This window comes from Centruroides sculpturatus, unplaced genomic scaffold (genome assembly GCF_000671375.1).
Source record: "Centruroides sculpturatus isolate CEXI.00-Female unplaced genomic scaffold, Cexi_2.0 scaffold387, whole genome shotgun sequence".
Taxonomy (NCBI): domain Eukaryota; kingdom Metazoa; phylum Arthropoda; class Arachnida; order Scorpiones; family Buthidae; genus Centruroides; species Centruroides sculpturatus.
Genome location: NW_019384709.1, coordinates 38,370 through 45,890, shown reverse-complemented (window position 1 = coordinate 45,890; position 7,521 = coordinate 38,370). Strand labels below are relative to the sequence as shown.

General features: G+C 26.6%; 1 long non-coding RNA gene across 1 annotated transcript; it reads left to right on the top strand.

Moving 5' to 3' along the window:
- Positions 1 to 6,303: 6,303 nt before the first annotated feature.
- On the top strand, positions 6,304 to 6,892 carry LOC111627767. Its single transcript, XR_002757055.1, has 3 exons — positions 6,304 to 6,318; positions 6,401 to 6,762; positions 6,840 to 6,892. It is a non-coding gene; the product is annotated as an uncharacterized LOC111627767 (long non-coding RNA).
- Positions 6,893 to 7,521: the final 629 nt, after the last annotated feature.

Below are 7,521 nucleotides of genomic sequence, written 5' to 3'. Positions count from 1 at the left end.
ATTTAGCAATAAAACGTATTAAAAATATTATTTCGGTAATAAGTAGTGTCGAAATTAGTTAAGATTTTTTCGGTTACGCCGTTTGCCCGAAAAACGCAGTTGTTTTGTTAGATTTTCTTAGTAGATTTAAGAGATTTTTCTTACTAAATCACTGAAGTAGTTCATAACATGTTTGCTAGAAATTTGAGAGTAATTACTTATAAATTGTTGAACCTGACGTCGTTCAAGGTCTCTAATCATACGTGACAACTCTCCTGGAATTTAGGAGAAGAAATAATAAAGACTATTCTAAATGTGAATGTGTTGTTTGTAAGAAAAAACAGCAACAATGATATATAAGTTTTATATGTTTATTATTTATTTATTTTTTATTGTAGAATTCGGAAAATGACTCTAAGAAAAAGGACAACGATTCAGAAAACTATGAAACAAAGGAAAATTCTGAAAATCCTTCTCTATCGGAGGAAGAGAACGACGTTTCGGAGGAGTCGGATCAAAAGGAGCGATTAGTTAAATTAAGTTTAGATTTAAATATTCCATTACAGAACGACGAATCAAGCGGTGAGGTTGTTAATTATGGATTTGAAAACGATGAAAGTGCCACAAACTTTAACGATGATTCTAATTCGAACAAGTACCAAAACGATACCTCCAATCATCATTACATCACCGCTCTGTTAGGTAGACCAGTAGGTAAAGTACTGAATACGTGCGAAACCGAAATTATGATTCCCGATGATACACTTATGAATTGCAATAAAGATAAATCAAAAAATAAAAATTCACACGATCCGAAAGGATATCCCGCGACCGAAAAGATACCATTGAAAGAAGTACGTACAACTGTTGTTCCTATAATAAGCAATAATTGCGAGAAAGCATTAGAAGCTCAGAAGGAATATCTGGATACCAGTGTTCAAAATGGTGGAAAGGAAATCAATAACGAAATCAGCCATTCGGCAGCAAAATTAAATCAGCAGAACAATGGCACGGGAAAAGCATTCGAAGAATACTTTATGCCAGCAAACACTCACAAGAAACTTCTCAGGTGAGATATATATTCTGTTCAAACATGGTTGAAAAAAATTTCAAACTCTATATATAGTCTATATATTTGCGTAAAACTTTAATAATCGATTTAAATTTTACTTAATTACAGTATAATACTGTAAGAATTACCCTATACTGTAAATTACACTTCTGTTTAAAGACACTAATTTTTACATTTTTTGAAATATTGGCATCGTAGCTCGATTTTAATATTTAATATTGCAAGCAGATAAATAATATTTTATATTTTGTTAGATTTTTTTTAAATATGCAAACATTTGCAGTTTTTTAAAGTATGATTTCCCATATTTAACATAAAATATATTTTTTATGATGCATTATACTGAGATCATCTGATATGGCATTCAGAGAGTCCATGATTACAGCAGCAAGTTTCAACTGCCATTTATGGATAATATTACTATTTAAAAGACTTGTTTTTATATTCCCTTGCCTATCGTTCATTCCTATTCAGCTTGACGTCATCTTGCTTCGAGCAATTTTCACCCATTTTTCGCCTCACGAAAGGGTTAAAATATATATATACTGTACACACAGTATATATATATATATATACACACACATATATATACAGTATATGCTTTAGCTCTATATTAATAGTAATATTAATTATAATATTTCTATTTCAAACACTTCAATTTGGGATGCGCCATTTTTCTTTATTTTTCACAAAATATAAAATTTAAGTAAATTGTTAGCATTTTTAAATAAATATATATATATATAATTGTTTAAACCTTCTCTAGAAGGAAAAAAGCAATTCGCCGTTATTTTATGTTTCGTAATCGAATTAAAATAAAATAGAATATTATTTTCAAAATTAAAAGTGTTCTTTGGAACTGATAATTCGTTCCAGTTCTTGATTTTGCCTATTGATGTTTGTTCTTCGGTGCGACGAATTAAAAGAAAAATTTATTATTCTCAGTCTATTTTATTATACCTGTTTTTTTAAATTGTTTCGCAGGGGAGAAAAATTATACTTGACCAAAGAAAAAGAAGCGTCATGCAATGGTTGGAAACTCGTGATCGTTTGTGGCACTGTTCTACTGATCATTGCTGGAATTTTACTAGGAATTCTAGCCGCCGGTAAGTCATACTTTATGTACTGTATATATATATTTCACAGCACACCCATAAAATTAGTATTGTAAAGGAAAATTAGCTCTTACTACACATACCTTTATACGGTGAATTTAACGAAAGATTTTTTTCTAGTTAAATAATTAAAATATAGCCTCTTGTTAATTTTTTTTTGATAGCTTTACTATTTCCAAAAAAAAATTAAATTATTATTAATATATTAAAAATTAAATACATTCTTTTAAGTTTTAATAGGATGATACATAGAAAATTTTATCATTACTAAATTATAGAAATAATTTTTATATGGATATTTTGTAAAATGTTTATATTTTTATTATCGTAAATATATATAATGTTATTTCTATTAACAATAAAAATAAAAAAAATTATACATCTATATACTAATTATACACAGAAATAGTGTACAGAGCTCTGTATGGTGGGAATGAAAAATTATTTTAATTCCGTTTTATGCCAGAAAGTAAAAGTAATGGCTCATTTCGTTACTCTATAAAATAGTTAACATAAAATATGCTGAAAACATTTTAAGTTAGGAGAAAAAATTTATCATTTCTATAGAAAAATGAGTTGCTAGAACATTTCGAACAAGTTATTAAAACTTATTTTTAATGTAGATTATTCTAAAAATGTTGTAATAATGTTGGTTATAGTTAAAAAGTAAGAAATTGTAAATAGTTTATTTATAAAGTAATATAAAATTGAGAAGGTGGAATCTGTAATTTTTAAATTGAAACGTGCTAGGTACAGTTTCAATTAATTGAAATTAAATTTTGATATCATAAATTATCTTAATTTTTAAAATATTTATATACTGTAAGTCATTTTTATTATCATGTTATATTTGCAAGAGTCTGAAGATTTGAAATAGTTTAAACTAAATAAAACATAATTTCTTATAATATTTTCACATTTAAAATTTTTGTTTTAATTAAAATGAAAAATTTTCTTGTTATTTTTATTTTCATTGTCTTAAACAATTGGAATTACTTCAAAAGATATAAAAGATTATGCAATTGGTTATTATACTGGTACATGTTAAAAATATAAGCTCATATATATATAGATTTTTTCATCTGTGTAATAAATAAAGGTATTTTTTCTGTAAAATAAGTTGAATACAACGATGATCGCATTGCCCATTTGAATTATTTATATATTTTTTATATTAAATATGACTAAAAAAACTAGTTTTGTTTGACCGATATTAATGGAAATAAATTTTAAACAAAAAATTTTGTTTTTGATGCCAGTGATTTTCCTTCAAAATCTTTCATTTACTGTCTTAAGTTAAATCAGTAATAAAACTAAGAGTATATATATTCAATGCTACTCTATTATTGGTTATTTAAGTATAAATTAATGTAAATTATTACAGATATAAATAGGAAAGTTTATTAACACAAAATTGTGTAAAGAAAATATTGTGAAATATTATGAATAATATAAAATATTAAAGTTTCTTCCTTATAAGAATTTAGATTAAATGATTTAAAATTATACATTTTAGTAATTTATTTATTACCATTATAAAGGAATTAAAAGAAAATAGTGAAAACTTATATTAGTTTGTAAAAATTATAAGCAATTTGAAACATTTTATATAATAATCTAGAGACCACTACATTATATATTTATACACATACACGTTTGTATGCATATAAATATATATATTATATTACACGCTGTCTATTCAATATAGCCTATACAGTATCTTAATAAGGATTGAAAAATATAATAAATAAGAGTAATATTTATATTTTATTATTTTATATGGATCTACACAGACATTATTTATGATCTATATAGTTTTAATAACATTTAAATATCATTTACAGTATTTATGTAACTATATTAACAAACAATTATTATAAATTATATGCACATATTATTATTTGAATAAATAAATAAATTGAATTGCTATTCGTTAATTTATAATAGTATAAACTACATTGTTTTTATGTTAAATTTGCGTATAAAGGCCTATATTATGTTCGTTACTTGGCCAAATATAGTTATCGATTATTTTTATTTAAAAAAATGACCCTAATCAACTAGAAAATATTTTATTTTTCTTTCTTTTTTTTTTGGTAAAGAAAAGTAATAAATATTATTCACGTAATTAAATTTAAACTGACAATAAAATAGGTTAATTAACTTAATAAATTTTATATTAAAATTTATAATTTCATTCTAATGAATTGCTCTGTATTAATTTTAATATAATTAATCTTTAATTAAGACGAATGATAGATTTGAAATATTGACTCATCAGTGGCGAATTAACATGTATACACGCCTTAAAGCGTTAACTAATATGGCGCTCCTTTAATGTTCCATTTAATAGAAGGATTGCAGCCGAAGTTTTCATCTGTAAAACGTAAACGTCGAACGTCGAACGCCGCTATCTTGTAAGCGACGTCGACGTTCGACGTTCACGTTTTACAGATGAAAACTTCGGCCGCTACTTGGCTAATATTTGTAAATGGAATTCAATACTTACTTCTATTTGCAGCTACTTGAGCTCGAATCCCCTAAACCATGCGCTTAATTTGCTTTAAAGATAATCTTCTGTTGGAACTTTTTTTTTTTTTATAAAAATACAAAATGTAAAAGAAAAATTCCAAAATAAAAATATAGGAATAGAAAAAATTAAAAGATATTCGATAAATCTGAGTTATTATTTAATATAATAATTTTTTAAATTGTTTTTCTAGTTATATATGAATATGTCTATAGAATTTAGAACTAGTTTGAACTAGTTTAAAAAGTTTGACGTAAGCAAATAAACAAGTGTAAGAAATTTAAATGAGCTATAAAAAAATTTATCACATCCACAAAAACAAGCAAAAAAATTTTTAAATTTCAAAAATTTATGAAACAAAACGTTATACGAATATAAGTGAAAAAATACGTGCAACGGATTTTTATACTGGGGTAGTATTTAAAGTAGACACAAGTTACTAAAAATGAACAAGGAATGAAGGAATTTAAATAGTAAAATAAGAATTCTTTATAGAATAGCAATTGCTTGAGTTAGAATTAAAGAACAAAAAGCAAACAAGAAAAACTAGTAACAGTAAAAAAAGAGCATTCCTTTCTAAAAATAGAACGAAAATTCAATCGAAAATAAAACCGATTCTTAAAATATTTTTCGTTAGATAAATACAACGGAATCAAAAGAAAAATGAAACGATTGATTTCTTATCGTCGAAAATGTTAGATGCTTAAAAGAAATATTTAGGTCGATGAACTGGGACGAGTATACATATAATTATTGCAAATCAAATGAGGCTATTCCGATAAGCAAATATTATAAACGATACAAATTTCAATTATTGAATATCCGTAATCGATGATGATAAGTAAACATTTCTATTAATATCGAAATTGTAAAAGGTTTATCGTCAGTACGCTCTATTTTCTGGAAATTAAATTTGTTGGGGATGGTTGAATCTCGTGTGAGCTGAGGTGAAACTTCTGAAGTATGTTTGTAACTCACTCATTTCATGCTATTGCTATGAGCTAAATGGGACAATCTGCGATACGAAGTCAAACCGTACTTACACACAAGTTTAAACAATTAAAAGTGTAAATTAAACGCTTAATTAATTTGACTAAATAACAATGTTTCGATTCGATGGCTTTAAATGTATTCTTTGAGAAATTAAATATAAAAAANATAAAAATAATGTTTAATAATAAATAAGCATAATTGATTTTAAATATTCATATTTCATAATAATGTTGCGTCATTTTATTTAATTATCGATTACTATTATTATCCCTTACATCTGCCGAATACCAATAGATTTGGCTAAAATTTGCATTTCAAATACGCTATTTTTTCTTCCTTCCTTCCTCTTGATCCGGACATTAAAATAGCGTATAGAAAAATAGAATGGAAAATTCGAGCTAGATAATTAACCAGGTTTTTCCACGTTTATATATTTTCCGACATAGAAAATTATAAGCTTGTCATAGGTAAAACTTTCCTTTTCTAAAAGAAAATAAGAAAAATAAATTTGTATAGAGTTTAAACAGACGGAGAGGAACGTATTACTCTTTTACCAACGTTAAAACGGTTGAACTTGGATTTTTCTGAGAAATACTCTGTACTTGAGACCAAGTATCAGGTAACTAGAGGTGAGGTGGAAATTTTTCTCTCTCTCAATTTCTTTCTTTTTTTTTCTTTTTCTTTTTTAAACGTTCTTTTCTCCTATACAAGCACCTTCCTCCGTCGAGAATCGTTAACAAATCACAGAACGGCAAGACGTTTCAGCGACCTGTTTTCCAGTCAGGTTTTAGCAGCGCACACCAGACAGGATAGGTACAGGTTTCGTTGACGGTTAACAAGTTACAAGCAGTGGCGCCTTCAATGCCAACATTGACTGAGAAACCCAGATAAAGGACAAAGATTTATCCCAGACGAATATACAGTACGAAATAATCGAGAAAACACATTTACCAACAGTTGCGACGACATTTAAATCTGATGTATGTTATGCCAACTCTTAAGATCCGACGATGTGTTGTATATCGACTGTTAATTTAAATATTATCCTAGTCAGTTGTCTCGACAATAGTGTGGTATGTAAAAATATATACGTTGATATTTAAATCGTATGATGAAGATAAAGTGACAAACCATTGATACTTATTTACAGAAGAAGAGGGCGGCTTTTCAAAGATGTCTTTCGAGAACCAAACCTTATATATAGTAAGTTTGTAATTTTCTCCAAATATGTATATTTATATATGTATATTTTTACGTTGTAATACTTATATACATACATGTATGTATGTGTTATAAATATATTCTATTTTCTCTTATCGTACGGTTCGTACGTATCGTACATTTTAAATTATTCATTTAAAGTGTTACAAAAACTTAACTAGTCGATCAAATGGTAATTTTAAATAGTTAAGAATTAAAAGAAGCAGGCTAAGATACGTCATCAGTTTTTATTGAACTAGAAATACTTCAGGAGTATGAGTTGACAGGCTGGTGTGACAACTTATCGGTAGGCAGTATATACTCTAAGTTTTTCTCAGTTTTACGAATATCTTTTTGAATAGTAAATTAAAGCATAGTAAAGGCCGGTTGCTGCTGAATGTAACTTTTATTCTCTGTGTATACAGGTGTGAGTCTTTTCATTCATTTTTACAAAACGTTTCCTGTCTATATAGGACCATACTCTATATATCTGTATAAATATCTGCTCGTGTTTGTGTATATGTTTGTTGCTGTTCTTATTTATATATCGGATTGTAAAAATAGTTTATCCCATCCGATATACTCTTTTTCTATTTCTATTTTATATGCATCTTAGTCAATATCAAAGAATT